Source organism: Ambystoma mexicanum, chromosome 9 (genome assembly GCF_040938575.1).
Source record: "Ambystoma mexicanum isolate Mex_15411 chromosome 9, UKY_AmexF1_1, whole genome shotgun sequence".
Classification (NCBI taxonomy): Eukaryota; Metazoa; Chordata; class Amphibia; order Caudata; family Ambystomatidae; genus Ambystoma; species Ambystoma mexicanum.
This window is the reverse complement of record NC_090931.1, coordinates 295,973,209-295,985,910: the sequence shown is the minus strand read 5'-3', so window position 1 is coordinate 295,985,910 and position 12,702 is coordinate 295,973,209. Positions and strand designations below refer to the sequence as shown.

The 12,702-nt window shown below is 44.8% G+C and overlaps 1 protein-coding gene across 1 annotated transcript in view; it reads left to right on the top strand.

The window, feature by feature from the left end:
- The window catches only part of AATF (apoptosis antagonizing transcription factor), an 813,649-nt gene that overhangs the window by 577,765 nt on the left and 223,182 nt on the right, over positions 1 to 12,702 (top strand). The window lies entirely within an intron of this gene.

Sequence of the window (12,702 nt, the reverse complement as noted above, 5' to 3'; positions counted from 1 at the left end):
CTGGAACAGGGGATGAAGACCATTGGCACCCCTGGCTACTGGGTGCTAAAGGAATTTGCAAAAAAAAAGGATTTTCCTTCCTACAATGGGAAGCGCGCGGTGTCCCGCTGTAGGAAGGAACATCCTTTTCCAAGATGGCATTCATGGAAAGGGAAGGCAGGACACCGTATGGCCGGGTGGCAGCCGGCCGTCGGGCAGCTTGGAACGTAGGCTTAAACCATTGCTTCAAGCCCGCGTTCCTAGCCACCTGGTTGGCTAGCTTCCCCCTGCCGGGTGCTAATGTCCATACAGATGCCTATCTGAAACTCACCACAACATTACAATTCGCTTCACGAAGGTCTAGGTTTGGGTGCAGGACCATCTTAAGGAATTTGGGGGCTCGGGCAGAGACATCTTTGGGGGACTAGAACCGAAAAAAGAAAGGGATCCAGAATCTCTGGTCATCCCTCCCCACCCCCTTCCCAATGTGATCACGACCCATAGTTTGATATACTCAACAGCAATTAAAATATGCGTGAGTACTCCCTTCCAATTCCCTTACCCTCTTCGGACTTGCTGCAATCAGAATAATAAACAAGTGGCATTTCAAGGGCAACATTAGCAGTCCACAAGGAGACGAGACACATTTTAACAGGTATTGGCAACGTCAACCGTTTTGAATTTTGTGTAGGCATGAGATGAGCATTTGCCTTGCACTGTCATAATGGTACCACCTGGCCATTAGATGGCAACAGCTGGAAAATGGTGCGACTTCCTGGACATACAATATTTGTTCCTGGAAAATGCCCATCTAATAACTATACACAAGCCAGAACTGGTGCCTTTGCCAATGCAAGTTTTTAATAGGCCTTCAGTGCAAGGACATGTGCACTGCTTAGTGGCTGATGGCACGCTTGGCAAGACATGCATATTGCACCAGTAGCACATGTACAACTGCAATTAAACCATTAACTCTCAGAAGACTCTTTAGGAAGAACCCTGGAAGGCTAAAGTTTGATGTCTCAGCTTGCCAAAGCAAGTTTAAAGAGATCCTTGGATGATTTATTTTGGGCAGGGTGGGGCGGTAGTGAATGCGAATGGCCACAGGCAGTCAATGGGTGGGTAAATAACCAACAATATCCATAGGCTGTGTAACCCTCCTCACATCCCAAATTCCTTCAAGCTGTATTCAGCATATAGGTGACACCTTTGTGCCACCTAATAGCCAAATCTAAAAATAGCCACGAGGAGAGTGTAGTTTTAGATGCAGGACACAGATCAGTAGCTGTATGAAAAAAGTAAACCAGCCCTAGCATAGACAGATGACTCATATTTGCAGAATGTAAAAGTGCTCAAGCATGCAGATAGATTGGAAGCAATGGGAAAGGCACACATACCATTGCATAGACTTTAGATAGTGGGTATAAACTTGAAGCTACCAGAAAGGTGTATGTATGCGAACATACACCAAGATTGGAAGATAGCTATGGTTTTCAAGCTGTATTGATATTAGTCAGCGAAGAAACACATTAATTTGTGGTGTGAAATCTATAAAGGCCACTATTATACATGAAGCAACACTATAGCTAGTTAAATCCCGAGTGAGAATTTTTCCGAAGAGCATACCCTTAGAACTAAATCACTTTTAGGGGCTGAACACTTGACATTTTTATAGAATGGCAATTTTGATAGGGTGGGGGACCACAAGATTAAATCAATTTCCCAGGATCACACACATTGGTTCTGAGATGAAGCTGGGATTTGAGCCACCCTGCAAGTTCTGCACTTGGCACATGGTTACCCAGCTTTTATAATAGAGCAAGGTACAATTATGTGTGAGGGTTTGACTATCATGGACTAAAATAATGCCCTTTTTTGTAGTACTGACATGGAAAGTACACAAATCACATAAACCTTCACTTCATAATATTTTAAAAACAAAGCTTTATAAACACATGTTACGCAAAAGGAGGAGGATTCCGGCTTCATGTTCTCCATAATCAAGGTAAGTTTATAGGTGCCAGAATATCACTTGGTGTGAGTTTTTAAAAGATTTAGTCCCTGATTCATGGATTATTTGCGCTGAAAAAAACAGGATTTGTGCGCCATTCTGCCCGCAAATCCCTGTTTAACAAATGTGGATTTGCGGGCAGAATGGCGCACATATCCTGTTTTTTTCGGCGCAAATAATCCATGAATCGGGGCCTTAATCTTGAGTTTTCTATTGTATTTTAAAGCTTTGAATCACCCAGCACACAGGCGTGTTGACTGTTTATGATCTGTAGAAGTATCTTTGAAAATGTATACGAAAGCAACCAATTTCTTTGCTATGTAATCGCACCTGAAAAAACTCTCGCGATAGGTGGTGTCATTTGGTCAGCTCGCTTCTGTAAATGACCCTGTCACTCAAATTCCATACGTAAAAAGGATGATCAGGCAAATGGGCTAAACAATAGCACCGGTATGTGGGCAGGCAGGCCTCTCATGGAAGACAGCAGAGTACTATACAGTGAGCAAAAAGGATTGGTCCTGCATCACTATCGCCTTTGGGTAAAGCCAGGATATGAAGCTCAAGACTTTGGTCCACACTCTTGTATTTGACCACCTAATCACCTTTCCCGACTAACACTTTATGCTCTTTATTGGGGTTGCTGCCAGTTTTTACCACGCTCATTTGAAGGAATCCAGCTCTAGCCCTACATCATACTGATGCTACGTTACGTTTTATTGCTAGCCCTGTTTGAGGTACATTGTTCTGTAGTGTAGCAGGTGATGCCATCACAAAAGTACACACACACGCACGTGTGAGTTTATCAACCTAAGACAATGGAAATGCTGAGTCTACCTTGCTGTCATGTGGTACTGTGATCTACAATATCAATGCAAGTCTGTGTAATGAGTGTGTAGCACACTGAGCTATTTTTCTGAAAGATTGTGTAGTAATATGCATTTCATCTTTCAGGATTGCACGTGATCAATATATTCCCGACAGAAGGGTTAGAATGCTACAGGAATTGTGTTCTAGTGAACAAACAACCTAGCGCAAATTCTCAAACTGAATGCCGATGAAAAAAACAGAGGAATGTGCTTTTCTCATTTGGGCTAATTTCTGAAAAGGGAGGTTCACCTTATTCCCAAAGGTGACGTGTGCATTTTAAGGATGGCTGAACAGTAGCGCAAATATGTGCTGCCCAGCCCCCAACAATACATTACTGTCGTGAGCCTGCTCTGGACACTAATATATTACAGGCTTCCAGGACCCATTTGGATGCTTGGAGTGTAAATTCAGATAGACACTCCTGTCACTGTGAAATGTGGTTAAAAATAAAAATGTATTTCTATCCTTCTTTGAAGGGTAGAAATGCAAGTGGGAGAGCAGTGGTTAATACTGCTGCTCTCCCCCCTCATAGAAAATGCATGAAACCCCTGTGCCTAGTCCAAATGGGTGCAATGGAAAATCTTGTATTTGTGTGGATTCCAGCTGTGTATTGAAACGTGCAAAAAAAGCCCCCATTATTTGCACAAATGAGCAAAGGGAGTGAAAATGGGCATCTGGATGTGAGCATCGAAGTTGCACACATTTAGGGGCCCTTTGTAGATTTGCATGCAACTTCTTGTGGCATAAGAGATGAGACATGTTAGCACATTTTCACTTCTGCCACAAAAAGGTTTGAGAATCTGGCTCACTGTGTGTTTTGCAGTGAACGCAGAAAGCGTTACAGGGTTATGTGATGAATCATGTGGAGTCCTCACGAATCCCCAGCCTGAAATCTCCTCCCCTGTGGCCAGGGGAAGGCAGTCACTGCCTGATCCTAACCCCGGGGATTGTAATCTGAGGGTGGATCACATGAGAGGAGATGGCTGTCAGGGTGGGGGGAACAAGAGGGAGGGATGGGGGAAATAATGGCTCCAGCAGGAGATGCACAGTATTCTTACCTTTTCTGTGAAGAACCCCTAATTCCAGAGTTGCTAATGGCATGTTGTCATTATTGCGAATCTGAAGTTAATGACAATAATTTAGCTTAAAACAAAATGGAAAACCTTTGGACTCCAATTCCCAGAAAGCCTCAAGTACTGGGATGAAGAAGAGGAAGAGTCACTATGGAGTGACGTTAATACAAAGTATAACGTGCACTCTAGTTTTCAATCCTTCAATCAGTTGCTCGGGACATTTAAACTTTAATATCACCTACAGGTGAAGGAAGCTGAAGAAGAAGTCGAAGCAAGCTGCAAAGCACACAGCGGGAAGCAGACTCGAAGGCAGAGGCAGCGTCGCTGTGAAGAGCCGTGCTGGAAAGCAGAGACACTTGCAGGCAGCCGCCTGTGGGTATAAGGTGCCAAAGAGGAACCCTGGTAAACTCATAGTGGGGTCCTGGAAGGACTGCTAGACAAAACATCCTTACCGCTGGACTGAAGGAGACATGGTCCTGAGCAGTGGCAATGGTTCCCTCGGCAAAGCAGTAAAAAAGCCACACATGCACCGATAGAGACCTGGCCTACTGGGGAAAGCCTCCCCCACAGAAAACCTCAGCAGCAGCTGCATGTTGAACCGGTGAGTTGACCCAAAGGAGTTTGGCGGTTAGGGGAGTGGCCAGGACTTGCCCACAAGTTACTGACCACTTGGAGACATATTTTGAATACCGACCAAGTAGATTTGAAGCACAAGGGCAAAAGTGATATGACTCTCCTGATATGGGACGCCAATATGAGGAAATTTGAAAACTGCATTGCCATAAGCCAAAAGACTTTAAAGAAATAAAGGGGCAAAAATCTCTGCAATTCTACTTACAGGAAATGTCAATTTGGGGAAACCTGGAACGAGCATCGCCAAAAGCCAATTTGTATGAAGAAGGAAGTTGACTGACAGAACTTGAGCAAACCCCCATTAATGGGCTGTCAGTGTGGGGGAAGTTGGAACAAGTTTTAACTGAAGTCAACAAAGTCCAACCAATGAAGAAGTGCAATTGAGTTCTACTTTAAAAAGGAAAGTGAACATTGCAGGTAGACCTGATACAAGATGCATATCTGGTAGTGTACCTTTTTGGGAAAATATACCAGGCAGGAGAGTACACCAAGAGATCTGCAAAGGTCAAAATGGCGATATTCCAGGCGGGGGAGTAAACGAGGATTTCGAATGGATTGTGTCCGCCCATGTAATCCTCATCTTCTATCTCCATATCCAGCTCAAGGTGTTTCAGAATTTTTTTTCCCAGCAGAGGGTGCTGCATGTCAATGCCTGTCGACTCAATGTCCCTCGAAGGCCTCTGGCTCGATGTCAATGTCATCGATGGTATAAAGCGCGTGCACCGACCGTTGGCTTCAGTGCTGTTTTTCAGCGAAAGCTATCGCTTCGAATACGGTGCACTTAGGTTCCTTAAAGAGAATCTTTGAGTAAAAATCATTACAATGGCATCATCAGCATCTTCGACTCCAAAATAGAGGTTTAAGAAATGCCAGAACTGTGGGGCGAAGATGTCCCTTAGGGACTCCCATCGGGTGTGTCTGTGGTGCCTTGGTTTCTCTCATGCTACCTTCAACTGTAAGGCCTGCCTGTCTATGACGGTGAAAGCCCTGAAAGAGCGAAGAGAAAAATTAGCAGCAGGTAGGTCTAAATTCCCATCGACGACTGTTGAAAAGACAGTCTTCAGACAAGTCAAGAAATGTTTCTCGTCGTAAGAAGACAAAAATATCAAGATCACGCAGTGGTTCTCACCACTAATCATCTTCACGGCGTTCGAAGAAAAGGCACCATAGGTCGCCGACTTCGTCATTGAGTTCCTCCCTAGAATGCGTTAAATGCCCGACAGAATCAGCCTCCACAACAGAGTGGGAGAATTTCAGAGTGAAAATGATGTAAGTTTTCGAGAATGCGGCCTTGACCCCCTCAAAGACTTCTAAAAGCCATGCCCAGGTCAAAAAACTTGACAAAGAAAAAAAGATGAGGGCAAAACCTGTGCACCATCGGGACCGGGAGGCAAGGAAAAAACTCCTTGAGAGCAGTCGAAGGATCCCTCGAGTCGAGACAAATCTTCTTCGAGGAAGAAGTCATCCGTGCCAAAAATCTCTTCTTCGGACCCTAACAAGTCCTAGACGTCGACAGAGTTGAACGTTTCGGCAACTCCATTGAGGGTTAAAGAGAAAATATGTACACCACTACCCAGAAAGGATTTTTTAAATCACTTTCTTCTATTTGAGGAGGCAGGACATTCCTCTGAGGAATCACGTCCCTTTGGTCTTCAATATGGAACACCTGGGGTCCCTGAACCCTTGATCTCAGAGGAATCAAGGTTGAAAAATGTACAGGAATCCCTGCAAAATGCAAGTGGACTAGATACGTCCCCAGAGTTACATTTTGGGAGACCTGATCTTACTGACCATGCAGAAGGGTCTTACAGACATTTAATGTCCAGGGTGGTGGAATACATGGGGTGGAAAACTTCCACACCAATATGTGAGCAGGATGATCTTACAGATATCCTAGATAAAAGGACCCCAGGATGATCCTATTCTTCCTTTTCATGTGGCTCTGCAAAAGCGAGTAAATACAAATTGGTAGACGCCAGAATTAATTTCACCCGTAAATAAAAAACTAACATCCAAATACCGGGCGGCCAGTAGTGACCCCAGTTACCTAATGAAGCATCCCACTCCTGAAAGTTTGGTGGTACAGGCTGCCACATCCACCTCCAAAACAAAAACGCATACCTGACTATTCCCCCAGACCAAGGTGGCAAGCGTTATGACGCTTTGGCCAAGAAAGTTTTTGCTGCAGGAAGTATGGCATTAAAGGCAGTGAATGCTACGTACACATTGGCCAGGTTCACGTAACTATTTGGGAATGTATAGCAATGGCGACTGAGCATATCCCCAAAGTGGATGAAAGACAGATTTTTAAATCTAGTCAAAGTTGGGAAGGATGCGATGTGCAAATCCCTTCAGACAGGTCTCGACACTGCTGACCGTATGAGCAAGTCAATGGCGACTAGTACAGTAATGCGCAGATTTGCCTGGATAAGAAAGTCCTGTTTTTCTCCAGATATGCAGTCCAGACTTCTTAAGATGCTCTTTGATGGCACACATTATTTTGGTAGCAAGGCCAACAAGAGCCTGGAGAAACTGCAGACCTCCAAAGCAGCACCAAAATCCCTTGGTATTGCTATTATACAGCCACAAAACTGCCCCACCAGCACACCTTGGACGGGTAGGTCCTTTCGCTTTTAATCCTCAGTTGGAAGGGGCAGAGGACTGTCCTATCAAAGAGGTCAAACAAGAGTCCCCCATGGTGGACGCAGAAGAGGTACTAAGACCACCCAGGCAGCGACTACTTTACCATCAGCCACTGCTCAAGCTGCCTCAAACCCTCCCTGAAGCCTTTGTTCACAAGACCCTAGTGGGAGGCAGACTCTCACTGCATCTAAAAGAATCACAAGGCAAGTAAACAGTTGCCCAGGGTAACTGCCTTACCTTTCTTAAAATGCCTGAGTTATCCAATGGGGAACAGCTCTTTCAAAGTTCTAGATCCACTCCTTATGCGGGAAATCTTGAGCCTGCTAGAGAAAGGTGCTATAAAACCAGTACCTGTAGCAGAGAGTAACAAGGTTTAGTACTCCCTGTACTTCCTAATTGCCAAGAAGGACAGAGGATTGAGACCTATCTTGGCCTTAAAAAACTTGAACAAGTTCATCAGGAAGGACAAGTTCAAGATGGTTACCCTTTCCTAGATCCTTCAGGCCCTCCAGCTTCAGGAAAGGATGGTATTATTGGACCTTTGGGATGCTTACTTTCATGTGCCAATCCATCACAAGCACAAACAGTACCTGAGGTTCGCCGTTGGCAGTTCACATTATCCTTTTCGAGTTCTGCCGTTTGGGCTGACCTCCACCCCAACGGTTTTCACCAAGTTAATGGCGGTGGTGGCAGCGAGTCCCAGGTGAGGGGGATTCAGGTCTATCCCTACCTGGACGATTGCCTGATCGGGGTAACTGGCTCTGAACAGGCCCTGGAACATCTCAGCTAGACTCCTCACACTGCGATTCTCACTCAACTTCAAGAAGTGCCACATGATACCAACTCAAAGGCTCCAATTTGTTGGAGCAGTCCTAGATGCATCCCTGGGAAAAGCCTTGCCACCAGTAGTGAGGGCTCAAGACATTCTGCAGATGTTCACCAAATTCCAAAGTACCCAGAGTCTCCCGGCCTTCGACTTTGTAAGGTTGCTCAGCCTCATGGCATCCTGCATTTTTCTGGTGCCAGAGGCGTGCCTGAGAATGAGATCTCTCCAGTGGGCTCTTAGGACTCAATTCTCAGGCAGGATGTCGGATCTCCTTCAGGTTCCAAGCAAGGTTGCAGAGGATCTCCTCTGGTGGGCCTGCAAGGATAACATTCTGAAGGAAGAACCTTTTTGGCAGACATGGCCGGGGTTAAAGGTAGTAACGGACTCCTCACTCACAGGGTGGGGAGCACATACCAACGATCTGACAATCAGCAGTCATTGGTCTCCATCGGAGTTCAGACTAAATATTAACCTTTTTAGAGCGGAGGGCAATCAGACTAGCGCTGAAGGCCTTTCTGTCCTCTGTGCGGGGAAAGAATGTCCTGATAATGACGGACAACACAGTGGCCATGCAAGAGAAGAGGTGTAGGGTCACTACCACTGTGCAGAGAGGCACAGCTGCAATGGTACTGGGCATTTGAAGAAGGAATCTTCCCCATCTGCAGTTCACCTAGCCGGAGTGGAGAATACGGCGGCGGACACTCTGAGCAAGCAGAGCACAATCTCCCACGAGTGGGAACTAGCTCAGGAAGTCCTTCAAGAGATCGTCACCATTTGGGCAACCCCTCAAGTGGATCTGTTCGCAATTGGTGTCAATCTGAAGTGCAAGCAGTACTCCTCAAGGGAATTTCCCCAAAGAGGAGCTCTAGGGAACGTGTTCATAGTGGACTGGGACTTTCCACTCCTGTACGCATCTCCTCCAGTCCCCATCATTCCTCAAGTCATTAGGAGGTTCAGGGAATCCATGATCCTAATTGGGCCAGGAGGACGTGGTAACCAGACCTTCTGGACATGTCAATTTGCCCTCCAGTATGTCTTCCACAAAGAGAGGACCTTCTCTCGAGATAGAGAGAGGTGGGTCGGGTTCTTCATCCAGAGGTCAAGACACTTTGCCTTCACTCCTGCTTTCTGAGGTTGCGATACAAGGATTGGGACCTCCTGGACGATGTAATGTAGATTTTGCTTTTGGCTCGAAGACCAGCAAGAAAATCCTTGTACTGCTGCCTTTGGAACAAATTCTGCAGCTGAACAAATTCTGCATCTGGTGCAGGAATAAGAATGAGGATCCTTTTACATGCAGTACACCGATGGTGTTAACATTCTTATTACACCTCGCCAATGTGGGGCTCTAGGTTGGTACGATTTAAGGGGTATCTAGCAGCGCTCTCTATTTTTAAGCGCTCCTCTGAAGAAGTATCTTTATTCAAAATCCCACTTGTGCAATTCTTAAAAGGACTGACAAATACATTTTCTCCGTTCCTATTTCAAGTCCCAGTCTGGGACCTCAACTTGGTGTTGAAATGTCTGTGTACTTCTTTTGAGCCTATCCATTCCTGTACTTTAAGTTTATTAACTTTAAAGACCATCTACCTTCTTACCTAAGATTGTGTCTGAGTACCATTTAACTCCGGAAATATTTTTACCTTCATTTTATCCTCCTCATCCTGGAAAGGAAGAGGAGAGGTTACACAGGCTTGATCCAAGGCGTGCACTGAGTTTGTACATTTCTAGGATGTCTAAAATAAGACACGATGACCACATTTTTGTAGGCTACATGGGCCACAAGTTGGGTATGGCAATTTTGAAACAAACTTAATCAAGATGGATCATTTTAGGGATATCCGAATGCTACAGATTAGCGAGAAAGGATCCTCCAGAGGGTTTTACAGCTCATTAGAGCAGGGGCATGGCTACTTCCTTTGCATTACTGAGGGGTGTCCCAATTAAAGATATTACTGCGGCTGCCACATGGTCATCCGTGCACACTTTTACTAAACAATATAACCTGGACCCTACCTCAAGCTGGGAAGGTTTATTTGGAACGGCAGTGCTACATTCTGTGCACACAGACCTATAAAGGAACTCCTATATTATTGCTAGTGTGATTCTGACTCCCTCCTCCAGGAATGCATACACTGCTTTGGGAGTTTATCATAAGATGAGGAACGAGTTGGAGGACTCATCCATTTGAGGAGAAAGTTACGACTGGATGTTCCACATATTCCTCATTGCCCCTCTCAACCTGTCCCGTAATAGAAATGTTCAGTTTGATTGCAGTCTTTGCTCTTTCAGGAGTAGCAACGGTCAGGTGTAGGATATCCTACACATGTAAAAACGGAACTGAAGCCAACGGTCGCTGTGCCAGCTTTATACCATCGATGACGTCATTTAGACGGAGGCCTCGAGCGACTTTGAGTCGACGGCAGTGCCCTCTGCTGAAAATATTTCCAGAGCAGCTGAAGCTGGATATGCAAATATCATAATATGAGGAATATGTGGGAGGAGCATCCAGTCGAAAGAACGTTACCATGGGTAAGTAACTTGTTCATCTAGTTGAGAGTTCCTACCAAAGGAGTATACCAGGAAATCCAATGTTGTGTTAAAGAGAAGGTTGTCATATAAAACTTATGTTGTAATTGAACATTTTTGTTTTGCCATCCTGAAAATTTGAAAATATTTTCTTTCTAAATTCTAACCTGTGTTGTAGAAACATTTGCTTTGCCATGTTGAGGAGAATATTAAGTGAAACAGACATTTTCATTGCCTTCAATAGAAACAGAACATTTGAAACATTTTTCCTGGATCAATTCAGGCAAACTGACCAAAACTCTGGACACAAGGATTGTTTTGTTAGAAATGTTCTGATTTTTGGAAACGGCCGCCATCTTTGATTTGAGGACTTTGCCCCTGACCGCCGACATCGTGGTAAAAACATATTAAAAAACACAACATTGCACTTGTCAAACGTATCAAATAATCTCTGGGGAGGTGAGGGGTGATGAGGATAGGATTGGATATGGTTGCAAGAAGCAAAAAAACGGGTGTTTTTTGCCGCGAATGTCCGCGAACAGTTTGGATGTTCGCGAACAGTCCTGTAAAGTTCGCGAACACCTCAGCATTACAGAGTTGGTGAAATGCAGTTCTTGGATGGCTTAGGCGCCACTTAATGGAACTGCATGAAACTTTGCATGTATATTTCTGAGCTGATTCTGAGTGAGTATGCCAAGTTTGGGATTCTGTCATAAGGGGGCAAAATTATAGGGGGGGTCCCAAAATAATGTAAAGGCTTAGAAATTAGGTGCCATTTGACGAATCTACACTTAATTTGGGAAACTGATAATACATTAAGTTATGAATGTTCTTCTGGAGTTTGGTGGGATTTTGTGACGAGGGGGCAAAATTAGAGGGGGGGGGTCCCAAAATATTATAAAGGCTTATAAATGTGGTTCCATTTGACAAATCTACACAAAGGTTTGCAAAAAGATTATAGATCTAGATATAGATGTTTTCGTAAAGTCTGAATGGATTTTGTCAAGTGGGGGCTAGGTTACATGACGATTGTATGTGCATACATTTGACACTTTTAAAAAAATAAAACATGGGTGGATTTCCAGCAAACTTGTGTAAAGAGCATTGGCAAGGACTTACAAGCATGGTTTTGCAAATGTACAAGTGTCATAATGTAGCTACAAAAAATGGCGGTATACCTTTAGTGACTGAGGCGTAGCCTGTGGCCATTGGCAGTGGCCAGATTGTCCGGGTCATGGAATAAGGTCATGATCCGGACAATCTGGCTACTGGCCATGACCACATGGGACAAAACATAGGATTAAAGTGGCCATTTCCACCTGGGACTGGCTTTGTGGTAAAGGTATTCGAAATTAGGATAGATCTGAAAGGGAAGAAAAATGTGCTTGTGGTAATATGTTCATAGGGTTCTCTTTTTGCCTTCTGCAGGCTGCCATGTAAAGCGAAGAGTGGCCCTGTATGGAACCATCGCCTTCCCTTTCCATGGTGGCCATCTTGGAAAAGGATTTTTCTTCCTACACCGGGACGCCAGAGGCGTCCCGGTGTAGGAAGAAAAATACTCTTTTTTTTTTAGCACCCCGGGTTCCCGCTTTGGGAACCTAAGGTGCTAATGGCCTTCATCCCCCATTTCAGGGGCTGGAATAGGGGAATAATGGTCCAGAGACCTCGTTATCCACCCTCGCTTCGCTTGGGCTGATAACCTGGGCTGCTGGGCCGGCATCCACTGTTCCAGTCCCTGGAACGGAGGATGAACGCCACAATATTCCCATCAGCATAACACAAAATGTAAATGGAAATGTTGGAAAATCTTGTTGAGTCTATGTACTTTACTGAGAAATATAAAGTAGATGGACTCTATACGTGTATTTTTAAAGTTCTATTTTTTAACTGTGAAAGGTGGTTCCTAAAGGAATGTGCCTTTTGTTGTTTTTGGATGCATTTTTTTGGGCAGGAGATCTGAGAACGAAAGGTGGGGAGGGAAATGAGGGAAGAGGAACCAAACAGTAATATGGAGGGGTAGGTGGACAAGGGAAAATGTTCCGTGTGTGTTATTTCTAAGGTAGGGGGCAGTGTTTCTCCTGCTCCTTGATTACAGCAGTGGTGGTGGCTCTTGGGGAGGAGGGATGGCATTAGCTGATGCC